Here is a 19,610-nt window from a genome sequence, read left to right as displayed (position 1 = left end):
TTGGCTCTTCAGTGTATAAAGTCTCTACATTCCTCGTTCACTTCCATCGCAAACTGTTGCCACTGACAGTGGAATAATGTGTGCGACTTCAGAAATTTTACTGTTCACATCATCAATTTCTTCACATTTTTCATGCCTGCAAATTTAGCACAAAGTGCTTCAAGATGTGCAGAAGAATGCTCCCTGCCTATCGAATGTTGTTATGTTTTGCACTTTCATTCTCACCAAAACCCATACATTCTTTCTGCATGATATTGTAATATCGTTTCATAGCAAATTACTGGAACCCGTCGATTATGCGTCTGTATATCGCATAATACACATTGAGAATTGTTATCTTTCTCTTCTGCCATTGCCATTCATTTTTAAAGAGCTGTGGTGACTGATCACTAGATTGCCTCTTTCTGTGCAAACAGCCACTGGACCTGTGAAAGTTCTTCATACCAGGAGCAAATATTGGAGGGGAACAATGCTGACACCACGATTCTGCCGAACTGAAGATAGTTGTACCTAGCAACCAATGCCTCACCGCGTTACTAAATGAAATGTCAAAAAAATGGTTCAAATTGCTCTGAGCACTATGGGACTTGACTTCTGAGGTCATGAGTCCCATAGAACTTAGAACTACTTAAAACTAACTAACCTAAGGACATCACACACATCCATACCCGAGGCCGGATTCGAACCTGCGACCGTAGCGGTCGTGCGGTTCCAGACTGTAGCGACTAGAACCGCTCAGCCACCTCGGCCGGCCTAAATGAAATATCGCGCTGGTCCTAGTGCTTCTGGAAAGGAACGAGCAAAGGACGAGACTGAGTCTTGACTCACACACCAGCACACTCGTCCCGCCTGAAGTCTGACGAGTCATGGCCGGCCCTGATCTAGGACAATATTTCATACTAAAGTCGGTGGTGAATCGCTACTCCATCTGTGTCAGTCTACGCTAGTGATTATGATAAATCCTCTTTTTCTCGTCCGAATCAGCAACTAAGAATTCGGAGAACAGTTTTCATCTGTCGGATAGATTCGTTTCATTGCACACTGCCCACTATGAAGTGCATGATCTTTCCTGAAACCAGCATCCATCCTAGAGTGTGCAGATACCTAGCGTTACTCGTTTCAGTTCCATTTCTGTCAACTCTGCGAATGATTTTCACTGGTTTACGACATGATGTACTACTGGCTGTCTAGGGCTATTTTCTGCTGATAAGCAGCACACACATCGCAAATGTGCTTCGCACAGAGATGATGTGTAACACAAGAGAATCGCATTTTGTAGAATACACTAACCCAAAGACCCTACCCTTACTTGTATAACTCCACACAGAGTGATACAGAACTACGTCTCTGTAGCGGGTTTTCGGAATAAGAATAACAGAACATCAATAAAGAATTTTTATTTTCCATATTTACGTGTCTTAGTCATGAGAATGAAAGAATGGCAGCAGGGTTATAATTTTAATGGACGTCACGACGATCAGAATATTCCACTGGCAGGAACCTCCGGTGAGAGGGACAGTTACGTGGGTATGCTGTCAGTCAACGACGTTCTTTGTCTAGGAGCTCAACACATAGCTATAGCTTCCACTGTGCTCGTTAAACAAAGCCTGACACACTACGTGTGACGCACGTGGAGTTTCCCTGGACCTGACATGGTGTAACGAAACTCTTGGTGAATCATCGTCATATGCTGAAACATTCACTTGCGGAGACAGCAGTGACCTCAACTTCTCAGAGGATCGAAACTTAAGTTTCCACTTTCCGACATAATTTTATTAGCCAGTAGGAATATGTCGATAAGAATGTATGAAATACGCACTCCATAGTTAGATCACACAATTGATTTCGCGGGGAGTCAGGTAGAATTTTTTTATCCAGCAGCCTGCTTACCAATTTGATGCCACCCACCATGAATTTCTGTACTCTGCGAACCTTTTCGTATCAGAATAGCACTTGAACCTTACGTCCTCTACAGTTTTTACCCTCTACAGCTCCCTCTAGCACCTTAGTAGTTATTACCTGGTATCTCAGCAGATGTCCTGTTATCCTGCTTCTTATTGTCAGCGTTTTCCGTACATTCCGTTCCTCGGTGATTCTGCGGAGAACCTCCTCATTCCTTTCCTTACTCGTCCACCAAACTTTCAACGTTCATCTGCTGCACTACATCTCAACCGTTTCGTTTTTCTTCTGTTCCCGTTTTCCCACAGTCCATGTTTAACTGCTGTGCTCAAAACGTACATTCTCAGAAATTTCTTCCTCACCTTAAGGCCTACGTTTGATACTACTAGATTTCTTTTAGTCAAGAGTGCCCTTTTGTCTGTGCTAATCTGCTTTTTATGCCTTCCTTGTTCGTCCCTCATCTGCTATTTTGCTTCCAGGTTAGCAGAATTCCTTCACTTCGTCTACTTCGTGGTCCTCAATTTTGATGTTACATTTATCGCTACTCTAATTTGTACTAATCGTTATTACTTTCTCCTTTATTTACTTTCAATCCAATCTAATCTCATTTGACAGTTAATTCCATTCAACAGGTCGTCCAATTCTTCCTCACTTTCGCTGACGATATCAGTACCATCAATGGATCTTGATATCCTTTCCAAAGCTCCGTCCGAATAGGCCTAGAAATACTCGGCAGTTCCGACCAACCAGCAGGTCATTCTCAGCCAGTAAGTGTGACTGCATGGAGTCATGGAAGAGCCTGTGGTCATCATACCGCTTGAAAGCGATTCTGTCATGGTCAGCCACAAAGAAAGTGAACCAGTTTGTGGGCTGTATAAAAATTATTGATTGAGAACCTGGCAGGGACGTAAATGAAAGTTACCCTAGCAGAATAATACACAATTAAAGGTGAAATGATAATTAAATCAAGACCCCACGCTGTCGACAGGCGTTGATATACATCAACAGGGACAGTTGAAAATGTGTGCCCCGACCGGGACTCGAACCTAGGGTCTCCTGCTTGCATGGCAGACGCTCTATCCATCTTTTCTTATTGTTCCCATTTAGTTCGATTTTGTTCGTTGCATTTGATCGGTGCGAATGTCCCATGACACCCGTTCAGGTTCAGTGTTGAGCCCTTAACTCAGTTTTTTATTACAGAGGGCAGCTATCCCTCTGACCAAACACGGTGCGCTACCGTGCCGGCATCCATCTGAGCCACCGAGAGCACAGATGATAGTGCGATAGTGCGACTGCAGGGACTTATCCCTTGCACTCTCCCCGTGAGACCCACATTCCCAACTTAATGTCCACACACTACATTCGTAGTGCCCCTGCCCATTGCACTCATTACTCGCGGCAGACAATCTTACCGAGTCCCGTAAGAGTTCGGGCAATACGGAAGAAGAAGGTCAATGGCCTGTTAGCCTTAACTATATGCAGATGGTATCTGTTCTTTCGGACATGTCCGAAAGAACAGATACGACTGCCTCGCCAATATGCTGCCGATATGGTTGCACTACCGGTCAGTGGATGGCATTCACGTAACGTACAGCCGTTGCAGCGCCTTCCTCGACCACTCGCGGCGTACGTCGGCCCCACATAATGCCATTCCAGCACTCGCTGGACAGTGTGTCTAAGGCGTTCAGCCTGACCGGGTTGCTTCCAAACCCGTCTCCGACGATTTTCTGGTTGAAAGCATATGCGACACTCATCAGTGAAGAGAATGTGATGGCAATCCTGATCAGTCCATTCGGCATGTTATTGATCCCATCTGTATCATGCTGCATGATGCCGTGGTTGCAAAGATGGACCTCGGCATGGACGTCGGGAGTGAAGTTGCGCATCATGCAGCCTATTACACACAGTTTGAGTCGTAAGACATAAGGTTGCACGAAAAGCATTATTCAACATGGTGGCGTAGCTGTCAGGGTCCCTCTGAGCCATAGTCCGTGGGTAGCGGCCATCCACTGCAGTAGCAGCCCTTGGGAGGCCTGAGCGAGGCATTTCATCTACAGTTCCTGTCTCTCTGTATCTCCTCCACGTCAGAACAACATCGCTTTGGTTCATTTCGGGACGCCTGGACACCTCCCTTGTTGAGAGCCCTTCCTGGCACAAAGTAACAATCCGGACGCGATCGAACCGAGGCACAGTTGAACTACAGACAACACGAGCTGTCTACCTCTTTTCTAGTGGAATGACTGGAAATGATAGGCTGTAGGACCCCGCTGCGTCTAATACGCGCTGCTCATGCATAGTTATTTAGATCTTTGGGTGGGTTTAGTGACATCTCCGATTGTATCTATGATAATATCCACAGTCAACGTCTATCTTCAGGAGTTTTGGGAACCGGTGTGATGAAAACTTTTTTTGATGTATGTAATTGTCCAAGTGGGACAGCAATCAGTGGATGTGATCTTCATGAACATACAATAAAATGGTTACAGTTTCAGAAAAATTGCAATATTTATTCACAAATTGACCAGATGAATAACGCGTTGGTGCATCTTTGGCAAGTAGTTTTTCTGCTGGGCGTTGTAGAAACAAAATGGCTCTGAGCACTATGGGACTTAACATCTGAGGTCATCAGTCCTGTAGAACTTAGAACTACTTAAACCTAACTAACCAGAGGACATCACACACATCCACGCCCGAGGCTGGATTCGAACCTGCGACCGTAGCAGTCGCGCGATTCCAGACTGAAGGCGTTGTAGAGTTGCTGAATGTCCTCCTGAGGGATATAGTGCCATATCTGTCCAATCGGCGCTTTGGATCATCAAAATCGAGAGCTGGTTGGAGCACCCTGTCCATAGTTCTTCAAACGTTCACAATAGGGGAGAGACCAGGCGACGTTGCTACGGTAGGGTTTGAAAAACACGAAGACAAGTAGTAGAAACTCTCACTGTGTTCAGAAGGGCATTATCTCACTGAAATGTAAGTCGAGGTTGTTTGCCACGAAGGGCAACAATATGGAGAACAAAATATCGTCGACATACCACTTTGTAGTAATGGTACAGGACAACCAAAGGGGTCCTACCACGAAAAGGAACGCCACACCAGACCATCATTGATGGATGTCGGACCGTATGGCCGCGACAGTCAGGTTGGCATCCCAGACACGTCTTCGCTGGCCAATACAGCGATGAATCCCGCTTCGAACTGAGCCCCGATGACCAGCTAAGACTTGTCTGGGGACGCTCCGGACAGCCGTGGCATACCAACCTGCCTGTCACCCGTCATACGGCCCGACAAGCGAAGGTCAGTAGAAGTTCGCGCGTCTTTAAAAAGATCTATGCGCGAAGCATACAACAACTACCACCGTCACAACTTAGCAAAAGCTCTGGCAGAGAAACCGAGAAAATTCTAGTCGTATGTAAAATATCTAAGCGAGTCTAAGGCTTCCATTCAGTTCATTGTTAACCAGTCTGGTGTGACAGTTGAAGACAATAAAACGAAAGCTGAATTTCTAAATTTCATGTTCAAGAAATCATTCACAAAGGAGAATCGTACAAACGTACCGTCATTTGACAACCGGACAGACTCCCCTGTAGACGACAGAGTAATAAGCATGCCTGGCGTAGAGAAACAACTGAAATATTTGAAAGGAAGTAAATCACCGGTTCCGGGCGGAATCCCAGAATCCCAGTTCGATTTTACGAAGAGTACTCTGCGGCATTGGCCCCTTACCTAGCTTGCATTTATCGCGAATCTCTCGCTCAGAGCAAGTCGCAAGCGACTGTAAAAAAAAAAAAAAAAATAAAATAAAAATAAAAAAAAAAGCGCAAGTGACTCCAGTACATAAGAAATGTAAAAGAACGGACCCGCAAAATTATAGACCAATATCCCTACCTTCTGTTTGCTGCAGAATCCTTGAACATATTCCCAGTTGCAATATAATAAGCTTTCTTGAGACTGAGACGTTTATGTGCACGAATCTGTATGGTTCTAGGAAGCATCGCTCATGCTTAACTCAGCTTCCCCTTTTCTCACATGATATACTGAAAACTATGGACAAAGGACAACCGGCAGATTCCACATTTCTAGATTTCCGGAAAGCATTTGACGCGGTGTCCCACTGCAGGCTGCCAAAGAAAAGTACGAGCATAAGGGATAAGTTCACAGATATGTCGGTGCTGCTCACATCTATTACTTTCCCCTCTTTGGGGAAGTGTGCGGGGGAGTTTGTAGCCTTGCGGCTTTTACTCCCCTGTGTACTTGTGTGTGTGATTATGTCTGTACTTTTTGGTGTCTGTGAAATGTGATGATTGTTCTGTGTGTGTCTGGTACTTGCCTGAGGTTTGGCGAGATAATTGTGGTTATTGGGGTAGGAGCAGGATTTGGGAAAGGATATTGGGATTTTCTCTTCGACTTAGTCGTCGAAGATCGTCATGGGGCGATTGTGCTTATCGCGGGACATGTCATACCGACCTAGGGAGTGGATGAGGGCGTTTCCCGACCTGGAAGAACCTTCATAGAAGGCCTTTGCCAGGTCTTCAAAACGCTCTTTCAGGAGTGGGATTTCAGCAGCGGCATGCAAATCGTCAATGGGGAATCCGAGAGGTAGACGCAATGCCCTTCTGAAGGAGCGGTTCTGCAGCCTCTGGAGTTTGTCCAGGTGCTGCTTCGCCGCATATCCCCAGACAGGACACGCGTATTCCATGACTGGCCGGATCAGGGCCTGGTATACGTTCACTCCTACTGAGTAGGGAAGGGAGCTCGATGAGTTGAGGATTGGATACAGGATGGACATTCTGGCGCAGACCTTCCTGTGGACCTCGTCTATGTGGGGTTCCCACGTAAGGCGAGAGTCCAAGGTTACGGCAAGATACTTGGCAGTTCTACGCCAGGGGAGTTGGGTTCCATTTAGATGAAGGTGGAGGGGGGAGATATGTCGGTGGCTCGAAGACTTCTTAAATACTAGGACCTAGTATGTTGTTCTCGACGCCGAATGTCCATCAGAGACAAGGGTATCATCAGGAGTGCCGCAGGGAAGTGTGATAGGACCGCCGTTGTTCTTTACATACATAAAAGATTTGGCTGACAGGATAGGCAGCAATCTGCTGTTGTTTGCTGATGATGCCGTGGTGTACAGTAAGATGGCGAAGTTGAGTGACTGTAGGGAGATACAAGACGACTTAGACAAAATTTCCAGTTGGTGCGATGAACCCCAGTTAGCACTAAATGTGGAAAAATGTAAGTTAATGCGGATGAGTAGGAAGATCAAACCCGTAATGCTCGGATACAGTATTGTTAGTGTCCTGCTTGACACAATCAAAAAATGTTCAAATGTGTGTGAAACCTTATGGGACTTAACTGCTAAGGTCATCAGTCCCTAAGCTTACACACAACTTAACCTAAATTATCCTAAGGACAAACACACACAACCATGCCCGAGGGAGGACTCGAACCTCCGCCGGAACCAGCCGCACAGTCCCTGACTGCAGCGCCTTAGAACGCTCGGCTAATCCCGCGCGGCTGACACACTCAAGTCGGAAATATCAGAGCGCAAGGTTGCAAATAGGTATGAAATGGAACGAGCATGTGAGAACTGTGGTAGAAAAGGCGAATGGTCGACTTCGCTTTTAGGAGAATTTTAGGAAAGAGTGCTTCATCTGTAAAGGAGACCGCATATAGGACGCAGGTGCGATCTGTTCTTGAGTTCTGCTCCAGTGTTTGCTATCCGTACCAGCTCGGATTAAAGGAAGACATCAAATTAATTTAGAGGCGGACTGCTTGATTTGTTGATCCAATGGACACAGGGGAACTCTGCATACACAGAAATTCTTTAAAAACATGAAAAGCCCCGGATTATGTAAAATGAATTTGGGCCTACTCACATGCGACGGGATGATTTTTAATTTCAGGTACTTACAAGTAATTAACCGTTCTTAGGTAAGGGAAACCATATCCGAAGAATGGATAAAAACTAAAGTAATGTCGGTTTTCAAGAATGGTAACAGATGTTTGTGGACTAACTACCTAAGAATAAGTCTGCTAAATGTTGGGCATAAAACACATGCCAAAATAGTAAACGGCATGGTTAACACTATGGCACACACTCTTTTTCCTGGAAGAACAATGTGGATTCAGAAAAGCGAGATCTTGCATAGACAATATATTTAGTTCAAAACGGATATTGTAGAGTAGAAGAGAATTTAAATTAATAACCTTAAAGCCTTCTTTGAAGACGTAAAGGATTTTGATATGGTGGATAGGAAGTAGTTACCGAGTATCATGAAAAAAGAATGGATATCCCAAACACTTGACTGACCTTCTCCAAGATACGTTTGCAAAAACAAAAATTGCTTTAAATCAAGGGCATAAATTAAGGGGAGAAATTACAATTAATCAAAGAGTACACCAAAGGTTGCATCCTCTCTCCACTGCTCTTCAATACATATATAGACGGAATAATTAGGCATTAGGAAGAACAAGTGCGCCCCATAATAAAATTTAATAACAATATGCACACCAATACTATCCTGCTTGCTGTTGATCTACGGACAATGCAGACCGATTTTCTTCTGTTTCCTGGCCTTATCCCATGTCTTCACGTGGTGGGTATGTTATTATGGGCCGGCCGGGGTGACCGAGCGGTTCTGGGCGCTACAGTCTGGAACCGTGCGACCGCTTCGGTCGCAGGTTCGAATCCTGCCTCAGGCATGGATGTGTGTGATGTCCTTAGGTTAGTTAGGTTTAAGCAGTTCTAGTTCTAGGGGACTGATGACCTCAGAAGTTAAGTCCCATAGTGCTCAGAGCCATTTGAATCAATTTTGTTATTATGGCTTTGGCGGTGTTAGTGATAGAACGTGGCCGTATGTCTTTTCTGTCACCACCCTCCATCCCTCCCATTCCCCAGGACGGAATTTGTGTACCCGTATAGAAACATATCCAGGCAGCCAGCAATGAATGACTGAAATGAGGAAACCACAACCTCTTTCAAGTTTTATATACCGATCCTTCTGATTTAAGATTTGACAGACTTCGGCCGTTCACTTATGTAAGAAAATGGAACACCTGCTGCCATCCTTTCAGTGTTATTTATTATATAGCTACCAGTTTCGGTGACTCAGTACACCATCTTCGGCCCTTAACTGACGCTGAGGAGGTGAACTCCAATCCTACACACGATCCCATTAGTTGTCAACATCTATGAATTGATTTCTGCAGACTGCTGAAACAGCGATGCTGTGTTTGCAAGTCAGTTGGTAGTTGATAGTTGGTAGTTGATGGTTGTAGAAGCAACATCAATGTTTCAGCAATCTACGGAAACCGCTACATAGATCTCGTGGTCTAGTGGATAGCATTGCTGCTGCTGGATCACAGGGTCACGGTTTCGATTCCCGGCCGGACTGGGGATTTTCTCTGTCCGGGGTTGGGTGTTTGTGTTGTCCTCATCATTTCATCATCATCATTTGTGACAGTGGCTAGATTGGAATACGTAAAAAATTGGAGTGCGAAAAAAATTGGAACTTCGTAAGGCCCTGATGGCCGCGCATTTGAGCGCCCCACAAATCATCACCCCTTCAGTGTCTGTTAAGGCTTGCGGCTGCAGGTAATTTTGTTACACAACCGCTGTCGGCTGGCATTCGGAAGACGGTCACGTGACGTCTCTTTCTTGCTAATTTTCAAATCAAATTGCTCTGCGCACTATGGGACTTAACATCTGAGGTCATCAGTCCCCTAGAACTCAGAACTGCTTAAACCTAACTAACCTAAGGACATCACATACGTCCATGCCCGAGGAAGGATTCGAACCTGCGATCGTAGTGGTCGCGCGGTTCCAGACTGAAGCGCCTAGAACCGCTCGGCCACACTTGCCGGCTCTAATTTTGCAGACGTCATATTGCATTCTATGCATTTCATATAATAACTTGTATCTTATGATAATATGCCACTTCATGGCAACAGTGTATTGAAGATTTATCGCAAACATTTCACTCTGGGTACGACTTGTTATGATTAAATATAAGTCCATAGGATATTCTAAGATGAGCTATTAATGCTCAACATTGGGGGAAGTTGGTTTACACCCTGCCATCCTGTCACCCTGTCACGTACTAACATTTTGTTTTTATCTTCGCATTTCTAATACATTTTGAGAATTTCTTCTTCTTCTAACATAAGAATGTTTTGCAATATTTAGCGTTATTTACGTATAAGAGCGTGGTCTCTCAGGAATGAGTTTCATTGTCATCGTGACTTCAGTCTCATTAAAAAGCAAAAGATGAAATGGCTGCGAGTAAAACAACAATTTTTTTGTCACAAATATTTCGCTGATTATTTCCGAATATGTTGCAATTACCGAGGATGTGGTACAGGTCTTCAGCACGCAATCGAATCCTAAGGACACTTTCGTAAATTTGGCGGTCAGGACAAAGACTCTTTGTTGTGATTAATCTTTTTATGACTATGACGAAGCGAAGGAAAAGCCATATCAGTTTAAATATATGTGTGCAACAATTCGGCGAACGCTCAAGGGTAATGTGAGAGAAGAGACTCAGATTTTATAAGACTCTGGCTGTGGCAGCATTGATGTATGGAAACGAGTCGTGGCTGAATAAAACAAATTATCGAAACAAAACACAATCGTCTGAAATACGGTTCCTGAGATCAGTGAAAGGAGTCTTCCTAAAAGTCAAAATACGTAATGAAGAGATAAGGCAGTAACTAAATATATTCTCGTGTTGCATTTCTATTATATATCGAGAGCTGTTCACCACACCCACGTATGTAAGTGAGGCTGCAAGCTGGGATAAGTAGAAGCTGTCCTCGGTTTTGGCTTCTTCCGTTCAAACCCTTACGAGAGAACACATGACCGTTCTCTGTCTCCTGTGTTTTATTACAATGAGACTCTAAATTCGAACAAAGTTGTTTGCGCCAGTCTTTGTCGCATTAACATACCGAAATATACACTATGTGATCAAAAGTATTCGAACACCCCCAAAAACATGCGTTTTTCGTATTAGGTGCATTGTGCTGCCATCTACTGCCAGGTACTCAATATCAAGCGACCTCAGTGGTCATCAGACATCGTGAGAGAGCAGAATGCGGCGCTCCGCGGAACTCACGAACCTGGAACGTGGTCAGGTGATTGGGTGTCACTTGTGTCATACGTCTGCACGCGAGATTTCTACACTCCTAAACATCCCTAGGTCCACTGTATCCAACGTGATAGTGAAGAGGAAACGTAAAGGGACACGTACAGCAGAAAAGCGTACTGGCCGACCTCGTCTATTGACTGACAGAGTCCGCCGACATTTGAAGAGGGTCGTAATGTGTAATAGGCAGACATCTATCCAGACCATCATACAGAATTCCAAATTACATCAGGGTCCACTGCAAGTACTATGACAGGCAGGAGATGAGAAAACTTGGATTTCATGGACGAGCGGCTGCTCATAAGCCACACATCACGCCAGAAAGTGCCAAACGAGCTTCGCTTGGTGTAAAGAGCGTAAACATTGGACTACCGAACAGTGGAAAAACGTGTGGAGTGATGAATCACGGTACACAATGTGGCGATCCGATGGCATGGTGTGGTTACGGCAAATGCCTGGTGAAAGTCATCTGCCAGCGTGTTTAGTGCCAATAGGAAAATTCGAAAGCGGTGGTGTTATAGAGTGGTTGTCTTTTTCATGGAGGGGACTTGCACCTCTTGTTGTTTTCCTTGGCACTATCACCCCACAGGCCTATTTTAATGTTTTAAGATCCTTCTTCCTTCCCACTGTTGAAGAGATATTCCGGGATGGCGATTGCATCCTTCAACACGATCGAGCACCTGTTCATAGTGCACGGCCTGTGGCGGAGTGGTTACACGACAATAACACACCTGTAATGGACTGGCCTACACAGAGTTCTGACCTGAATCCTATAGAGCACCTTTAGGATGTTTTGGAACGCCGACTTCGTGCCAGGCCTCACCGACCGACATCGATATCGATATCGATATCTCTCCTCAGTGCAGCACTCCGTGAAGAATGGGCTGCCGATCCCCAAGAAACCTTCCAGCACCTGATTGAACGTTGCCTGCGAGAGTCGAAGCTGTCGACAAGGCTAAGGGAGGGCCAACACCATACTGAATTCCAGCGTTACCGATGGAGTGCGCCACGAACTTGTAAGTCATTTTTAGCCAGGTGTCCGGATACTTTTGATCACGTAGTGTATACAGCACACTGCTGTGCTCCCCGGTCTAGATCCCTCGCTAAAAAGAAAATCTATTGCAGAGCGCCTGAGCAGTATTTTTTTTTTTTTTATGAGTCTGCTGATGTCAGAACAGTGGCTCAAAACTCATTAGGTTTAGCATAATTTTAACTGGATTGCCGTCCAGTGCATGATAGAGCGTGACAGTAATAACAAAACACTTTCCTGATGTTTTCGTTTTATTAGTTATTCAGTCACAAACTGGTCCTCTGCTTCTGCTGAAATTACTCACTCGAAATAAGCACATAATGAGGAACAACGCTGACTGTTCATGTCACGGAGACTTGTGTGCACAATGTCAGTGCAAAGGTTTGTTGACAATGACCATTGAGCAGGAACGTAATATTATTCAATTTATCAGCAAAATCTTACAGATAACTGCGGGGAATAGCAAGGTGGCAAAAATATATCACCATTCAGATCGTCCTAAAGCCATACAGCAGTACTGAATGCATAAAGAAACAGCTGTCAGCAGTCAGTGCTCTTTCTTAATGGAAACTGATGAAACTTAATTGAATTTACATGTGGTTCGAGTATTAGCAGTGGCAAGTCAGGAGTTCACAATACTTTTGTGAAGTGTGATGGAATAGTGGGACACTGGGTTACAGAAGCATTTGACAACATTATTGTTTTTGAGAAGCGACATAGTTGAAAACTTTGTAAGCGACTGGTGTGTGAAATTGGTTTGAATCCGAAACGTTGATGCAAATGTATTTCAATTGTTACTGCAAAAGTGTTTAAAACAGTCTGTTCTTAGCCGTATCATGTATCGAATTTTGCTACACATAAAATGAAGTATCTCGCTTTAACAGATGTGATCTATCGGCTTTTATATTCTTAAAAAAAATTCGTGGTAGACAGTGCCTTTGATGATCACGTATTTGTAAGAAATAAGACATTTGTACAAGCAGGCAAGTTCTGTTTTCCCCAGATACCGGAAAGCAAAGCAAAGGCATACTGCTGTGAACTAGTTCACAATTACGAGCAGCTTATCAAGCGTCGTTGGTAAATATTGTCGTTAAGTGGAACTCTAGACCTGCTTCTAGAAATTCCCAGTCCTTAGACTTCGCCTCCTACTAGCCGCTGGACGAGAGTCGATTGCATAGTAACACTGTGCTAGATGATCATTCGCGTTAGGAAAACCGTTTCTCAGATTTGTTGTTGTACAACATACTGAGAAACTATGATTGTATTTCAATTATCCTTAGAGGTTGCAGTATTAATGAAACAACATTAGCGGTTTTTGTTGCATTTAAGCATCACAAACAAGTTTTAACGTAGACAGAAGTGGTTGCTAGAGGGAAAAATTTTCAGTTATTCTTATAGAATTTAAAAATCAATGCTCTTCAAGAAGTATGAACAAGAACCTTTTCTCAAATCGCACATTAATGTTCAATATATATATATATATATATATATATATATATATATATATATATATATATATATAGAGAGAGAGAGAGAGAGAGAGAGAGAAGTGCATGGAAAGATCATTTATCTAAAAAGTTTGCATTACAGAAGATCTTTAGTTCATCAACAAAGTAGAACAATTACCTTTGTGTAGGAAAAAAAAGGATATTTACAAGATATGTGTAAAACTTTTGGTGAATGAACTGGTATATTAAAATGATTTCCATTTTCCGATACAGTGGTAATGTAGCGGTTTCGGTCACATTAAACGACGTTCCTCAGAACAGGACAATGCTTTGTCATCCCTGTGCAACATCTGGATTCGGGGATGGCCGTTTAGGAAGATCGAAATCGCTATTAATGACTGTGTCTGAAAATAAAGATCATTTTAATAATTATCGTTATCAAAGTAGTTTCAGATGATAAACTGTCGTACTTTACAGTACAGATATATATTTTTAAGTGTCAAGAATGAATGCACGCTTATGGTGTGATGGGATTATAAATATACGAGAGCCGTTTTTTGGTTTTTTTTCACCTCCGATAGGCTATAAATAAAAGACAAGTTCATAGAAAACAATTATTTTATTACCAAAAGTTTTGTACAGTTGTGGTTACTTTTCAGCATAATCACCGAAAACATTGAGACATTTATCGTACCTGTGGACAAGCTTTGCAATTGCCTCTTCAAAAAATGTTGCCGCCAATGATTTCATATGAGCATTGACGTTGTTTTGAAGATGTTCGTTGGTTTGAAAGTGCTGCTCTCCTAACCACGTCTTCAGTTCAGGGAAAAGGTGAAGCCGCTGGGTGCCAGGTCAGAACTGTACGACGGATGATAGAAAATGTCCGATTGAAATTGTACAAGGAGCCGTTCGGTTGTCCCTGCAGTGAGTGGACAAGTGTTGTCATGGATCAACACAATTCCTTAAGTCAGCATTCCTCTTCGTTTGTTTTGAATGGCTCTCCGCAAGCAGCTGCATTGATATTGGTTCTGAGCTGTATAAACTCTACAAGCAACACACGTTTTTGCTCCCTAACCTTTCTATAGTTGAATGTTTCTTTGAATTTTTTGGTTTGTTTGGTGAATTTGGACGCATCAATTGTTGTGATTGTCGTTTTGTTTCCGGTGTGTCGTATTGGATCCAAGTTTCATCTCCAGTAACAATTCATTTCAAAAAGTTCTCTCCTTCATCATGATAACGGTCAAGGAAATTCAAAGCCGACGCCATTTGGTGACTTTTGTGGGCGTCTGTCAACATTTTTGGAACCCAACGGGCACAAATTTTTTTGCAACCTAAATGTTCAGTAACGATAAAGTGTACGCCAGACGAAACTTCCTGGCAGATTAAAACTGTATGCCAGACCGAGACTCGAACTCGGGACCTTTGCCTTTCGCAGGCAAGTGCTCTACCAACTGAGCTACCCAAGCACGACTCATGCTCTGTCCTCAGCGCTTTACTTCTGCCAGTTCTTCGTCTCCCACCTTCCAAACTTTCCAGATTTTCGCACGAGAGCTTCTGTAAGGGTTGGATGGTAGGAGACGAGGTACTGGCAGAAGTAAAGCTGCAGAGTGAAAATCTCATTCTGTACGACAAACCTTGAAACTTCCGGAATTTCCATAGACAAAGCAGTTATGGTGAACCTACGATTTTCTCTAACCATTCTGTCAACTCGTTCAGCAAGGTCGGCTGTAACGACAGACTTGCGTACTTGGCCCCGACATCATGGACGTCATTTCGGCCATATTTAAACTTTCGTCACCATTCACGCATGACACCATCAGTCATGAAGTTATCGCCGTACACTCGGCTCATTCTCCGACGAATTTCTGCTTCACTGTTCCCTTCTGCTTGCAGAAAGCGAATTACACTTCGCAATTCACACTTGGCGGGAGCAACAATGACGGCAGCCATGTTTACGTGTCTGTAGTGCAACGCAGACTGATGCCTTGAAGTCGGCAATGGCGGAGTGTGTAGTGTAGCTTATATACTAATCGATCAGAGGTTGAAAAAAAAAAAAAAAACAGCCCTCGTACATTTGATTTCAGATTGCGGAAGAATAATGGGAAACTGAAATCCGACAAATTCCTGTGACGGGTAACTACCTACATGATACTAACAAGTCATCAAGTAGACAATGTGCAACTGAATACTAACGAATCGATCTATTATTTCAAAATTTGTCTCAACTTAGTGTAAGAACGAGTAATGCATGAATGTACTCGTCATTTTGAGTTACCAATAGCCACAGGCTCTATCGCTAAGTGTGCCGTTAGTCCAGTCGCAGGCAACTTGACAAATGTGCGTGTCTTAAACACCTCCTTGGATGTTCCAAACGATGCAATAAAACTCAAACTGTAGACTTATTTAAACTTTCATGCAATTCGGAACGAAGTCTGAGCAGATTTTTATCCGTTCCCCGTCGCTAATGAAATAAGTTCTGTCAAAATGGAAGTTAAAGAGCCGATCCTGTCTGTCGTGAATATTGGGGGCTCTCAAGCACACATTACACACACTGGGCATCTACCAGCATGCTTCATATTTAATGAAACAGATCACGTATAACAAGACTGCCCCAGTCGAAATTACGTCTTAAACTCAACCTGACCAAATGTAAACCTTTATTTTCAGACCTCGTAACAGGAATAAATAGTGAACCGGTAGCAAACAGTCCCACATCAGCTGAAAGTAATTCAGCTGCTGTTAATGATTCCGAGACAGCAAACAATAAGGCTGAACACAGTAACGACGTTCCAGATGTTTAAAACGAACGTCAGTTTCCGCCTTTAGACGTACGCGGAAAGAGTCAGACCGATTTAGGAACGGGAAATACTGACCCATTATTTGTCAGTCATGCCCGTGACAGTAATATACCCGAAGATGACAGTACAGCTGATACTAACAATGTCGAGGCAACAATGATAAACAGTCCAAGCATTAGAGATATTGCAATCGCAGTCGGACAGTTTACAACAATCAACTCAGAAATGTCCACGATGGTGGTCGTTCGTGGTGGCACGTTGGCGGTACTCCGGAGCCAGGTCTTGAAACTAAATCGATGATACATTCCGCGAAATCATATGTGGATTCACCCGTAAGAAACAATAGAACAATCAAAGATCGACATAACTGTGCCTGCTAGTACAGAAGGACTGGTTCAAGTTTCGATTGACAAGTTTATAAGAAAAATTTCTGCGAGTAATAACGAAGAGAGACAAAAGATGTAAACAAAGAGTACACAACAACTTCCATTAGTGACCTAGAGGAAAGCGAGATTGAAGACATAACAGTGTCTGACACAGAAGTGATGTTCCATGCCGAACATCAGTTGTCATCGGAAAACCGTAAGGGAGTAAAGAAAGTACAGAAGCTGGAGATTATGGGGTCAAGCAGAAACAAGCGGAAATATAGGGAAAGATAGGTGAAGTATCATCTCAATCCAAACTGCAAATCTATTACATGATTACAAACAAATATAGACAAGGGAACTAAGACAAATTAATTACACCCACAAAAGACATTTATGACTCATCAAATTTATACAATCTGTACTTTAAATATCAACTAAGACCTGTCCCCGATAGTTCTTACAAGAGGCTGACATCGATGTGGCATTACTGTAAGAAGTCGAACCTAACGATCTACGTGAAATTACAGAATATAACGTAATTCTCGACAGATCTCAAAGTGCAGGTACGGTGATATTAACAAAAGATGGCATTCAAGTGCCTCAAACAGGGCGGATGTTAAACGGTAGGGGAATATAAGCATAAATTGAAGATACAATCTTTGTAAATATGTATGTTCCGTCTGGAAGCAGTCTTAGAGAGGCAAGGGTCAAGTTTTTCATCTAGGAAATTATATCTATTTTACCAACGACATGGAGCAGACACGTATTTGGTGGTGCTTCAGCACTCTGTTATTATCAAAAAGAATCAAAAGCCAAATTTCAGCAGATTTGTCGAATACATGGTTAGAAATTTATATTTGATTGACGCGTGGGAGGCAACAAACGCAGACTCCCTAATGTATATCTACGTCATTAGCCACTCAGCGAGTAGAATAGACCGGATTTACATCTCCCATGACTTAGTACGTAACGTCACAACGTCATAAAACTGACCAGTAAATTTTTCCAGTCATTGTGCTTATATTACCAGAATTAATTTACGGACGCAAACATCTTTCCGCGGTGAAGGATACTGGAAATTAAATGCTACCTTACTTAGAGACGAGGACTGAGGAGTTTGGTGCTGGAAACATGGAAGGCCTGCGTCTCTAACATAAGGAAATATTTCAGCAGATTAAATTGGTGGGTGGATCATGTGAGACCCAACCTACGGATAATGCTTCGACAATGTAGTTACAAAGAAGTGAGTGGAACAAAAGTACAGAGAAATTTTATTTCAAAAAAATGGCTCTGAGCACTATGCGACTTAACATCTGTGGTCATCAGTCGCCTAGAACTTGGAACTAATTAAACCTAACTAACCTAAGGACATCACACACATCCATGCCCGAGGCAGGATTCGAACCTGCGACCGTAGCAGTCACGCGGTTCCCGACTGAGCGCCTAGAACCGCGAGACCACCGCGGCTGGCAAATTTTATTTCATGTGTCTCTGTGACTGTACGAAAATACAGGAGATACAGCCACTAACAGTTCACAGGTAAACCAGAGTAAAGCACCAATAACGAGAATGCAGAGAAGAAAAGTAGAGGGTCTGAAAATGAGGTAGAGAGCTGACAATATTATCCAAGAGGAGAATGCATCACTGTATCACCTAATTCGAACACCGATAAGGACAAAATACAAAATAAACGAGAAACTCAAGACAGAAAAAGATACAAGAGTAGGCTCAAATCAAAAGCAGAATGCTGTAACATTTCCATGAGTTTTTGTGGATGACATTGACGATGTTCTGAGAGCAGCAGACAACACTTCTCTCGGCGAAGAATTTACGGAAGAGGAAATATATTAATCACTAATGAGAAGCCAGAAAAGAAAGTCACCAGGAGTAGATGGCTTACCAGCTTAATTTTACCTCACTTAATGGGACATATTTAACGAAGTGCTAATTAAAGTGTTCAATGATGCATGGAGTGTTCAATACCTAACTACAAGCTTCCACGAGGGCCTCATCATATTGATACCCAAAAAGTTGCCGCCAAAGAACACTGAATAGCTTAGGCCGATAACCTTGATGAACCGCCGATTGCAAAATACTAGCTCGAGTAGTAAATGGAAGATAAGGTACGTAATGAAAAACATGACAGGAGATTACCAAACGTGCGCAGTCCCTGGACGCAGTATAATCGGCACCCCGTGTGACTACAGTGATATAATCTCCATCATGAGTACCTGTAAAACAAGGGTACCTGTAATATCAGTTGATATTTCGAAAGCGGTTCTGTAATATCAACTGATATTTCGAAAGCTTTCGATCGGATCTCTCACGCTTTTCTGCTAAAAGCCGTGGGGAAATTTGTTATCTATAACTAATTCTTCCATTTTGTCTGAGTCATTTTGCAAGAAGCTAAGTCCAAAATAATGATCAACGTGCAGGTAATTTGGCTAATCGATATAAAGCTTTCAGTCCGTCAGGACTTCCCACTATCGATGGCCCTGAACGTAACTGCGGTCGAACCTCTCCTTAGGGACACTTACAGCTCACTCCCAGGCTTGAGCTTGTTGGTGAATATAAGCATATTAGCATATGCAGATGTTCTGAGCATATTTGTGTCGACAGAAAACCAAATTCCGCACGCAAAACATTTGTTGAATACCTAAGGTGCAATACGCAATAAGAGAAGCCATGATCAACTGGAATAAATCAAAGATATTGAAGTTAAACCAAGGTGTCTACTGGAAGAACAACAATGGTTACCCAAAGCAACGAAGATATGAGGTCTGGACTAGATCTGGTGTCAGACATACAATCGATGTTGAATAAAATTAGGGCCAGCATACAGCTATATTCCAAACGGAGTCTCGATGTGCCCTAGAAAGTAAAACTAGTGAACGTGTTCATCTTACCGAAAGTGTATTAACAGCGTT

The sequence above is a fragment of the Schistocerca gregaria genome, chromosome 2, assembly GCF_023897955.1.
Source record: "Schistocerca gregaria isolate iqSchGreg1 chromosome 2, iqSchGreg1.2, whole genome shotgun sequence".
NCBI lineage: Eukaryota > Metazoa > Arthropoda > Insecta > Orthoptera > Acrididae > Schistocerca > Schistocerca gregaria.
The sequence above is the reverse complement of the archived record's forward strand: the minus strand, read 5'-3'. Positions refer to the sequence as shown.